The sequence below is a fragment of the Macrobrachium rosenbergii genome, chromosome 44 (genome assembly GCF_040412425.1).
Source record: "Macrobrachium rosenbergii isolate ZJJX-2024 chromosome 44, ASM4041242v1, whole genome shotgun sequence".
Taxonomy (NCBI): domain Eukaryota; kingdom Metazoa; phylum Arthropoda; class Malacostraca; order Decapoda; family Palaemonidae; genus Macrobrachium; species Macrobrachium rosenbergii.
Window position 1 is genome coordinate 7,180,504 of NC_089784.1, and position 12,332 is coordinate 7,192,835.

At 34.6% G+C, this 12,332-nt stretch overlaps 2 protein-coding genes across 5 annotated transcripts in view; one reads left to right on the plus strand and one right to left on the minus strand.

Moving 5' to 3' along the window:
• Positions 1 to 12,332, plus strand: part of LOC136829302 (uncharacterized) — a 516,924-nt gene that overhangs the window by 198,999 nt on the left and 305,593 nt on the right. For all 3 annotated transcript variants that reach the window (XR_010850349.1, XM_067087659.1, XM_067087661.1), the window contains one exon: positions 1,501 to 1,568. The gene's annotated coding sequence lies outside the window, so the exon portion shown is untranslated. The remainder of the gene's footprint in view (positions 1 to 1,500; positions 1,569 to 12,332) is intronic.
• Positions 1 to 12,332, minus strand: part of LOC136829298 (uncharacterized) — a 135,893-nt gene that overhangs the window by 82,006 nt on the left and 41,555 nt on the right. The gene's annotated exons all lie outside the window — the stretch shown is intronic.

Below are 12,332 nucleotides of genomic sequence, written 5' to 3' on the forward strand. Positions count from 1 at the left end.
AGTTATTGTCCGCTTTCCAAAACACTAGATTCCTTAATGTAAAAACATTTGCTCATGTTCATGTTTAGAATTTAATATCTTTACTATTGTTCATTTTTTTATAACCAGGTTTCTTATCATTTAAGAAAGTAATGGTTTTTACTTAATCTTCTTTCTGCAACCGATCTTCAGTTTAAACAGCCTTTCCTTTCTCGACCTCTTCCTAAAAATCTATCTTTTTTCTTTCTTTTCCTTTTATTTATATGTCTTTTCTTATTTTGCTGTCTGTTTTGATAAAGTTTTGCTTTTTTATCGGCTTTTCAAAAGCGAATCGGGAGTTTCCAAGACTTGTGATGACTGTGGCTCTCAATTGTGAGGATCCAAAGAATAATTTACTTCCTACAACTGATAGCACTCGTGGGTTTGGCCTACATAATTTCTTCTCCCTATCAACGTGTTGTCTCTTAAGAAAAATTTAGAGGCGGGTTACTAGACTAGAGCTCAGTCTGGGTAGATAAATATCCGTTGGAGTCGTCTGGGTGTCTTAACAAGCTGTTCGGAGGACCTACAAATTTTACCTCTCTCTCTCTCTCTCTCTCTCTCTCTCTCTCTCTCTCTCTCTCTCTCTCTCTCTCTCTATATGATGTGCAAAAAATACTTTATTTTTTTTTCTAGCATCTACCATGTCATCTTCTTACCTAACTGCTGCTAAATTCAAGAGAAATGCTCAAATAAAGGTCTGATCATTTATTAATATTATTCATAATATTCCGCAAAATACATTCCAGATTTTATCTGCGTCTTTGGTTTTCACAACGAAAATGGGGTGATTCGTCAATAAGGGTCCATATATTCAACAAGGTCTATCATTCCCGAACGTCTTTTTGCCTTGTGGGAGAGCGGTCTCGATCAAAATAGCTTATCATGTGAAACTTCCGGCTTGACATAGATTACTGGCGCGTGTGATTTGTATTCAGTTGTTTTTCCGGTTCAGAATTTAACGCATTTTTCGCTAAATTTACATCAAATCGATGGAGACTTTATCATGAAAAATGTGCCTTCTTTATTTAGAAAAGTGTACCTTCTCTATTCAGATTCCGATGCTGAACCAAGAGAAAAACAGTTTATGAGAAAATTTTATCCTTGGTATAGGAAATTGCTTCAGAAGTTTGTTAACAATAGAAGAGAGCAAACAAACAAGTATAATTGAGACGGAAAGACTTATAAAGTAAATGAACTAACAAAAAACCTAAATGATTTTTCAGAAAACATTATAAGAAGGAAGCTAACCCGAAAAGCTAGATATAGTAAATCATTGTCTTGCTTTAAACTGATTAAAACTTTTACTTTTGAGAAAGCTATAAAACTTTTTAGTAGGTACTTTGTGCATGGTTTGTGCCATAGGTTAAAGTAAGACACCAAAGTGTTAGCATGTAGATGTATATGCATTAAACTACCAAATTTAATGTAATAAAATTTTGATTTTGTTCTCATATTGCTACCATTGTCTTTATATTTCAGAAGCTTCAAGTCCTTTGAGATATGATTTCCACAAGAAAAATGTGGTGCATCTCTGGGAGTACTGCAAGGTAAGTGCATGAACCCGTCATCGTTTTCTTTTTCATGTTGTTAATGGGGTAAGATGGAAACATGTGTAATGAACGGATTTTATTACTAACCCCAAAAATATAATTTCAGTCTTGTCACCAGTAAGTTATCAAGCATGTTTCATTTTTTTTTTAAAGTTAGCATAGTTCCTCATGGCCGGGTAAGATTTACAGTGATTCGTGATGTACGAAAGAATTGCATGCACAAACATACACACACACACATACATACATACTGTATATATATATATATATATATATATATATATATATATATATATATATATATATATGTGTGTATATATGTGTATATGTTATATGTATGTATGTGTGTGTGTGTGTGTGTGTGCATTTCAGAGCAGGTAAAGCGCGGCAACATAATATAACTAATACAAGAATCATTTTATGCAAAACATCCATCTAAAATGCATTTGCAGACTTCTTAGACAACCTTAGACTCATGAGAATGTTGGCCAAACTTTAAACTTCCCTCAAGTCAAACGGTTTTTACTCTGTTGGCACTGTGCCAAAAGTTAACGATCTCTTTAATTCTCCCGGGTTTTCTGTAAATAGTAAATGCCCAGAGCTTATGTCTTTGAAAAAAAAATAACTTTTAAAAGTTTATAAAGAGTAGACTAGTGCTCAGCATCATGAATTTTCCTTGCGGTATTTGAGAACTGTCGTGCACAATTCCAGTAGGTTTCATTATTTTTATTATCTATCCATGATAACGTTTATCAGTTGATTGGTCTGCCTTTACTTATTTCTCTATTGTTATCTTTTAATTTTTTCACAAAAGCGCATGCTGTTAGATTGATTTGCAGGATCATGATTTACACATTTTAATAAAGAATGGTTATAACAAATATAAGCCATTGAATCAGTAATAGTAATAATGATAATAATAGTAATAAAAGTTACTCGGCATTTTCGTATTTCTTAGATTTAGACACGTGTGAGACAAGTTCAGATGTGAAAGGGAACGAGACACACAGGCAGTCTGGTCTTTTTTCGGTATGAGCTCACGGACCCTTTGTAATCCAGAAGAGGATTTACGAGAGGAAAGTATAATGGAATTGTAACCTTTTCTTTTCCGTTGAGATGGCATTCGTAGAAAGGAATAAAAAGATTTAAAAAGCCATGAATCTTATATGCTGTAGAAGAACTTCTGAAAGGGTTCTGAGATCTTCTCGACTTCTTTGGTAGAAGGAAACGCATTTTGGGCGAGAGCATCACAGCGCAACATGTAAAGGGAGGTAATTGGAAGCTCATATTGTTTGTGTTAGCATTATCACTATTTTGCGCGCACGTTCTCATGTCAAAATTGCCTTTCAGTCTTCCAAAGAAAAAAAGCCTTTTTGATGAAAATAGAATTAAGAAGAGGTGCAATGACATGGGAATGATCAAACGATTTGAGTATGATTTTGATATTGGGGATATTACCATTCCCTATTTATAATTTGTGAAATGTTAGAGACAGCCGTTGCAGCCCCCGTTTCAAAACAAGCGTCAATCAATTTTCTTTCGTAAAGAGAAATACTAAATTTTGTGTATAGATATAGTCCAAAACCGAACAAAACTAAGGAAGATAAAATAGCATCCTGGAGCTCCACAGTGACCCAATGCTACATGTAAGAGACTCATAAAATATGCTTCAAGTTCCAATAAAAGTTTTTTATGTGCAAGGCAGGGACATTACGCTTAACCTTTTCTCCGGGATTTGGGCTTGATATCAGGCAGTTACATACCTACTCAACTTTCTGCCCTTACACAGCTCAAATGATATCCAAATGGTAGTCTCTCTCTCTCTCTCTCTCTCTCTCTCTCTCTCTCTCTCTCTCTCTCTCTCTCTCTCTCTCTCAATACTGGAAGAGGAGACTTACACATGGGAGGCGAATGTATTCAAAGAAACCTGATAACAGGTACAATTTCTATCTTATATTTAAATAACATTTAAATTTCTTGCTTCTGAAATCATTCAAATGCGTATTGTTGAGAGTCAGAGTGGCTTATTAAAACTTCTTTATCTTTGCACTAACACTATATTCCATTTCGAAATCTGTGTTAGTTATTTAAGTGCGTGCAATCAGCAGCAAGAAAATTAATTGCATCTTGAGCATATTTAAAGACGATTGCGGGGAAATGAAATTTAGAGTAAAAAAAAAAAGTTATATTTTTTTAGTTTTCTGTAAAAGAAAGCTATTGAGATGGCTATTTGTCTGTCCGTCCGCACTTTTTCTTAAAAACTACTAAGGCTAGAGGGCTTCAAATTGGTATGTTGATCATCTACCCTCCAATCATCAAACATACCAAATTGCAGCCCTCTAGCCTCTGTAGTTTTTAAGGTTAAGGTTAGCCATGGATCGTGCGTCTGGCAGGGCTTTCCGGAGGCGTCGCCGAAGCACCATTTAACCGCATCTGTGGAGCAACTGAGCGCTGCCTGGTCGTGGCTGAAAGTTTCATACAGCATTATATGCTATACAGAAAACTCCAATTGTTTTACTTGTTTTGCTTACAATGGATTTCATTTTCTGGGTAATTCAAGCAAAAGGCTTTTGCCATTATAAGATAACCGCAACACGCTAAAATAATCTTGGTAATTTCAGATCGGTGTCTGTGGTAGACATTCATTCCAGTTACAGTAAATTTCTGTTCCTTGAGTGAACAATCGTTTATTGGAGCAGTCATGCGTGATCAAGATTTTGCCGTTTGTTCGCACACGTAGGTGTGTAAGAGTGCATGAGTGTTAGATGTCATGAAAAACAATAAAATGAAATTCGTAAAATCATCATTATTTAGACAAACTTTCAGTGCACAGAATTGTTATTAATGCGTCAATTTTTCTGCCTTCATTTCATTTTTGAAAAATTAATTGGATGGTGTCTCATTATCATTGGTAATTGAATTGTTATTTATATTACGGTGCTATGAATTTATATTTTTATTTTATTTTATTGTTTTAAGATTTTATATGGATCTTAAACTGCAAGAAAAGTAGGGAAGAGGTATGCACTCAAATATCAGTTACAGAAATTATTAACATTTTAATACGATTTTATTTTTATTCCACATTTTTTTTAAATTTTATATTGTATACAGTCGTTAAAAAAATAGGCAGTGTGTTGATGCAGAGTGATTTAACTTTTTCATTTGGGCCCAGACACCTGAAAGGATTTTTTCTTTTCATATCCTTCGCGCTTTACCTGATGCCCTTATCCATTATGGAATTTTTCTTTACCGATAAGTCCCTGACTTTCCCACTCAGTCAGAGGACTCAGGGGCATTCCAGTAGGTTATTATTTTTCGCGAGAATGTTACGATAAATGTAGATTTTGAGTAGTGGCATATCTGTATGACACCTGAAAAGTAAATAAATTCCAAGTATATATATATATATATATATATATATATATAATATTTATATAAATATATTTATATTTCTATGTATATATGTTTATATATAATTACATATTTATATAAATATATTTATATTTATGTATGTATGTATATATATATATATATATATATATATATATGTGTGTGTGTGTGTTTATGGAATCCTTTAGTGATTTTCACCAGATATGTACGTATATTTAATAGCTACAATGACCACTTCTCATTTTCCTAGCAGATTTTGGTTATGCATACCACTACAAGCCTTGAAACTGAATTATTAATGAATGAGGAAGCTGTTTCTTCCGAGGAGGGATTCGAAACAACTGACGTCAAATAATTGCTTGGGGTATTAAAACTGCTTCACTGTAATGTCAAATGTGATGGTTCGAATCCCTCCATAGAAATGGAAGCTCGTCGTTGCCACCCAACGAGAGTCAAGCTTGTAATGATTATATACATACATACATACACATATATATACATACATACACACATATACATACATATATACATATATATATGTGTGTGTAATCATTAAAAATTAAATATATATATATATATATATATATATATATATATATATATATATATATATATATATACTGTACTGTATATGTGTGTACATATATATGTATGTATATATGTGTATATATATGTATGTACGCATGTAGGTATGTATAAAATGCGTCTCTGTGCCGTGTCAAAAACGATGACAGTATAATAATATACCTAGGGATGTTGTGAACTGTCCTAGAGCTTTTCCCAAGTTACCTTAATTCTGCATACCTATACGGGTGGCAGGTGGTGAGAGAGGCTATCCTTGTGCTGGACGACATGTCTAAACTTGGAATTTATTTACTAGCATGATACAGAGGTTACACACACAAAACAGATAGACATTACACACACACACACATATATATATAAGGTGAATCCCCTTAACAGGGTGTGGTTTCAGAGAAAAAAACAAGACAATGGTAAGTGTAATATGCATGCTTTTAGCCACTGAGAATTGAAAGAATTCATTTCAGTTGATATATTCAACAAAAGCTGCATCTTACGCAACACCTGAGGCTTATCAGTGGTGTTAGACGTACTACTGCAGCTCTCCTGTACACACAGTCATGCTTGTGGATATTAAAGCCCCTCCTTTCCATTACATCTTCCACACAGTCTAGTAAAAATTTAATATATTCGGCCTCTCCTCCCCCAGCACTTCCAAATCAAAACTCTTTACCAACCTCTTTTCCTCCAGTCTTTCCGCATGACTGAGCCTTCTCAAAACACCCTGATCCAACATTTCACCTGCAGTAATCTGTTTACCATTTCTTTTATATGTCTCTACATGTCTTACGTTCCCAGCTCCTCTTACGCCACGTAAGCTGTGCAAAAAGTTTGAAAAACCTTTCTTCGTTGACATTCAGCGTCAAAACTTTACTTCCTGGAGATGAGTCTCAGCAGTTCTTTCCATTGACACTCGAAGTCTCTTCTCAGTCTTTTACACACTGCTTCCTTCCCTGCTTTTTCTGTTTTATAATTACTTCTTGTCTTCCTACCAGTGATCTGTTTTATAACTCCCAGACGCCTTATACAAATCAACCACTTTCATATTTCCAAACTGGACATAAATTGCGGGGAAGATTAAATTTGCGTTCCTTTAAACTTCAGCATCCGTTATTTGATGCCATCGATGCAATCTTAGTGTTTAAAATGAACAAACCAAATCGCAGTATTTTCAGGATTGGTTTAATCGTCACGTCGACATGCATTGAATCACTTTGAATCATTTCTCCTTAGCAAGTCGAAAATGCTCGAGAGACATAGAGCGTTTGTGTTTAATTAGATAGTTAAACAATCGATAAATGAAGTCCCTTGACAAAGTGGACTGAATTATATTGCTCCAACACGCACTCTCCGTAAATAAGAAAATAAGATGCAAACATAGCTACTTAGTCATAACTCTTGAATCATGTCGAGGTGGGTCATGGTTGAATGTTGGCGCAACTGACGCGGCAACTCAGGTTGAATTTTCTTAATCCCCTCTGGCGGATCTAAGACAGGTCCGCCAGAGGGTGATTAAGGAAAATAATACACACACATATACATACATATATATATATATATATATATATATATATATATATATATATATATATATATATATATATATATATATATATATATATATATATATATATATATATATATATATATATATATATATATATATATATATATATGCCTTATTTCCCTTTGAAGACTTGCTTCCGTAAGGTTTTTTTCCCTCTCGGTTTTAAGCAGTTAATTTGGAATGAATGTTAACTCATGCCTCTGCTCTTCACATCGTAATTCCGTTAAGATTACGTGTTTTTAATTGGTCTAGTGTTTAAATTGACCTACATATGCTTTTTATTATGCTGTGAAGTGCTTAAGTATTGACTTCATATGTTAAAAATTACGCCGCGTTCTAGTTAATCCTTATTTACACGCACAAATATTGATTATTAGCAGACTGATAGAGAGATAAATAAGTAGGGCGTATACCGCAGTAATTAAAAGCTATAAACTATGTGATAAAACGTAGTCGATAGCATACCCGGATGAGTAGCAAATAGTATGTTCCTAAGGTCGAATCTCATATTACAGACACAATGATTTCCAGAATCGCTTTTAGATTCAAAATCGAGTTATCAGATATCGTTACTGGGCGATTGTTTGTTATCGTCCGAGGGGAGTGATGCGAAAGTTCTTAAATCTTCGCTTTTTCTTTTATGTTTTCATCTCGTTTCGTTCCTACCTTCGCGAAGATGACGTTAGCAGTTGTTTCGTGGACCCCTCTCTTCCTCTCAAGCTTCATAGAGTTGTGATATTTTTGAAAGTCGAGTTGATGTTTGCTTATTATGTCGGTGATCTTCGATGGTGGCCCATCTTTGTGTTTATTTGGTTCTCTTCTTTGTATGCTGAGTGACTGGCATCACCGAAGAGTTGTTCGACTGGTAAATGTGATTTCCATTGAATAACATCAAAATTTTTCCAGTGTGGTAACTTCGAAGTCCATTTTTTCTACGTTACACATTTTGGTCAGGTCAGCTTGGAGACCATTAAATCAAATTCACGACTCTCTCTCTCTCTCTCTCTCTCTCTCTCTCTCTCTCTCTCTCTCTCTCTCTCACACATACACACACACACAACATATATTGGATTATTGTCTTTCGTTTACAACCAAAAAACTTATTTTGAGCAGAAACCTAAAGTGAAAGCTAGATGTGAAAGCATCATTTACATATAGATTGCGTAGGTCGTGTAATTTAGTGTACAGTCACTGACAATCTAAAAATAATGTCATACTGAAATACAGTTTCTGTAGTTCTTTCATTCTCTTGTACAGTATGTTGTAAAAGAACACCGAAATAATTTATTGTTATGGCTAATTATTTTTCTACTTTAACAAAGAATTATGAAATTAGATGACATGACGCAAATACTGGAAATAATTATTTATATTTCATAACGCAAACTTATATAATAAATATATTAAGGTAATTCAACACACGGATGAACGTTTCCATCCATGAATAGGAGAATAAGGACAGTAATTACGAGTAACGCATTAAATTAGAATGAATGGCTTTATTGCTTTAGAATCACTGACAAGATAAACAGTTAAAAAATGCGCCGAAGTTTCTTTGACGCAATCGAGTTTTCTATACAGCGTATAATGCTGTATGAAACTCTCAGCAACGGCCCATGAAACTCTCAACCGCCACCCATGAAACTTTCAGTGGTGGCCTGTGTTATTGGCACCTATAGCGGTGCCAGACGCGCGATTATGGCTAACTTTAACCTTAAATAAAATAAAAACCACCAAGGCTAGAGGGTTGCAGTATGGTATGTTTGATGATTGGAGGCTGGATGATCAACACACTAATTTGCAGCCCTCTAGCCTCAGTAGTTTTCAAGATCTGAGAGCTTACAGAAAAAGTGCGGACGGACAGATAAATAGCCATCTCAATAGCTTTCTTTAACAGATTACTAAAAGTGAACCCTCGTGTCCATTTGCTTATTGGCAATACTTAACAAACAATAATGATGCGCTAATGCCCAAACGTAAGTAATCCGTCACAAAACATCACTAAATTACTTTAATCACATATATATATATATATATATATATATATATATATATATATATATATATATATATATATATATATATATATGTGTGTGTGTTGTGTGTGTTTGTAATTTATATATATATATAAAATATAATATATATATATATGTGTGTGTTTGTGTTGTGTGCATGCATGTCTGTGGTTTGCTTAATTTTGCAATATTCATCTCATCATAGATTAGGCATCACTTAAATTACTTCTGGGCATCCTATTCGCGAGTGGTTTGCTAGTGGAGTTAAGGGCTTCCTTTTACTCGCATCCTAAAAAATGTGTGTTCATTAACGATGATGATTATAAGAGTTCTACATAGCAAATTAGAATATATTCGAAATAACGTGGAGCGTTTGTACCCTGCAGCAGGTGCCAAAAAGACAATCGAATATTGAAATTTTAGAGAGAGAGAGAGAGAATTTTCATTAGTAACAGATGTACAAATGCATATTTCAAATTGTATTAAACTACTCCTAATAGATAGGCACTCCCCCCGTTCCCACTTCCCTTCCGTAAAAGCAAAGAAGGGAGCAGGTTTGCAGTCATGCAAAGAGAGAAAGCAGGGCGCAAATGTTTTCACCAAACTTAAATTTCTCCCGAAACCTGACACCGAATGGAGATGGGACTGAGGGAACCTAATTCATGCAATCTTTCAACTCCAGGGGTTTCTCAATTTATTCCGAAAAGAAAAGTCTTCCCTTCTCATCAGGTTTTCTGAGGTCTTGCGAAATCCAGCGGCAGAACCATCGAGTGTAAGTGAAGAATATGAACGGGGTTATTCAGAGGCCTTTTAACTGAATGACATTCTGGCAATGGCTGCCCACCAAATAGAAATAGACATTGTCCTTTTTAATGCGTCCGTTAAGGTTCATTTGTGCCTGATGAGGTTCCATAAAATCAGGAAATACATCAGAATTTCCTCTCTTTGTACCAGGAAGAGAGTGAAATGAGGTAGATATTTGCACGACTTTTTAGTTTTCTGTAAAAGAAAACTATTGTGCCAGCTTCGTCTGTCCGTACGCACTTTTTCTGTCCGCAATTTTTCTCTCCGCCTTAGATCTTAAAAACTACTGAGGCTAGAGGGCTGCAAATTGGTATGTTGATCATCCACCCTCCAGTCATCAAACATACCAAATCGCAGCCTTGTAGCATCAATAGTTTTTATTTTATTTAAGATTAAAGTTAACCATAATCGCACTTCTGGCAGCGCTAGAGGTACCTACAACATAGGCCACCACCGGACCCTGGCTGATTTTCAAATGGCTGAGGCCACCACCGGACAGAAAACTGGAGTGCGCCGAAGAAACTTCGGCGCATTTTTTACTTTTTTTTTTTCCTTTCGATCATAAATAACGTTAAAGGACATACTGACGTTTGACAATGTTTTGTGGATATGCTTTTGCTCTTATAAGCTTTGATGAGATCTCTTGGTAATATCATCTCAAGGACCCCCTCCAAGAAAAGATGATGATGGAATTGCATTGTCTGTAGCTCTGCTTGGAACGCCTGCTCAGTGGACTTTGGACTCTGTTTACTTAATGTTTTACTATAAACATTACTTTTTAGTTCATGACGTACAGAAACCGATATTTTAGTTCCTTTAAAACGATACCGAGGCAGAGTTATTATTATACAGTAAAATTATTGATGACATTCATTTTTTACTCGGCAATCGGAAGTTAAAGAAGAACTCTCAAGATCTGGAAAAAGCACGTCCAGCATATAATGAAAGTCCTTATATTATACCTTTGAGTGTGTTTCTTCAAAGGTGTGTATATATATATATATATATATATATATATATATATATATATATATATATATATATATATATATATATATATATATACTCGTATATATATATATATATATATATATATATATATATATATATATATATATATATATTCTTCCATCTTTCATAACAACATTCAGTTATTATTCTCAAATATGTCTTTGCAAAAGCTTAACCCTTTTACTAGTGTCTGCAGCTTCTCTTCACGAGTCCCAATCAGCATTGTATCATTAGTAAATACCAACAACCCAACATTTCCTTCCGTCTGCCAGGATAACACTTTGGACTGAACTGTGAGCTGATACAAAATATTTTATTTCCTTCTTTTGTTTGGAAAATTTTCATTATTCTAAACGAATTTTAATATCAGGAAATTGAAGCATCCGTTAAAAAAAAAAAAAAAAAAAAATATATATATATATATATATATATATATATATATATATATATATATATATATATATATATATATATATATATATATATATATATATATATATATATATATATATATATATATATATATATATATATATCGGGAAAGGATGTCTATTAAAGACAACTTGACACAGTAAAAAAGAAAAGAACACGGAACAGAAGAGGACAGCAATCGAGGGATGGTTGTTTAGGTTCAGAAGTGGATACAATATGAAGCTTATGAAAGTTACTGGAGAGGCTACTTCTGCTGACAAGAAAGCTATTTTCAGGTTTTTGGCAGTGGTAAAAGAAAATTATTAATGTTTTTTAAAGACTCCCGAGAGAATCCATGTCCATAAAATTGCAAAACTGGCACCAGGCTTCAAAGCATCAAAACACGGACTAAAATTGTTACTTTATGACGTATGATAATGACTATGATTGTTTACAGCATACTGAACCTTTTCACTCTCATGCACAAAAACAAGAGTTATCTTCCTGCTTTATGGCAATACAGTCCCCAGGGCATTGGTTACGTAGTGTTTTCGATGAATGTCTCCACCAGTGCTTCATCCCTGAAGTGGCGAAGTACTAAGGGAAATTTTAACAGGGTTGCCATTCGAGGTTTTCTTGATTATAGATAATGCAATTGGCCTTCCGCAGTCAGACAACATTGAAAATGAAAATGTTTGAGTGGTATTTTTGTCGCAAAACATATCTGCACTGCTTCATTTTCTCAACCAGGGTGTTATGAGGTGAGTCGAAGCCATGGTCGAGGCTTCTTACACGTGGCATACATTCGAGATGTTGGAGCAGCGATTGCTGCTGACCCTGACAGTAAAATCGTGGGGAAAAGTCCTCTACAAAGGCGATGAGGACGAAGAAAAAGCTGAAGATGACCCATCTAGGTGGACACTCAGAAAGTTGGGCAATGTTCCGACGAACAAACAGTGTCAAAGGAGAAAATCGTGG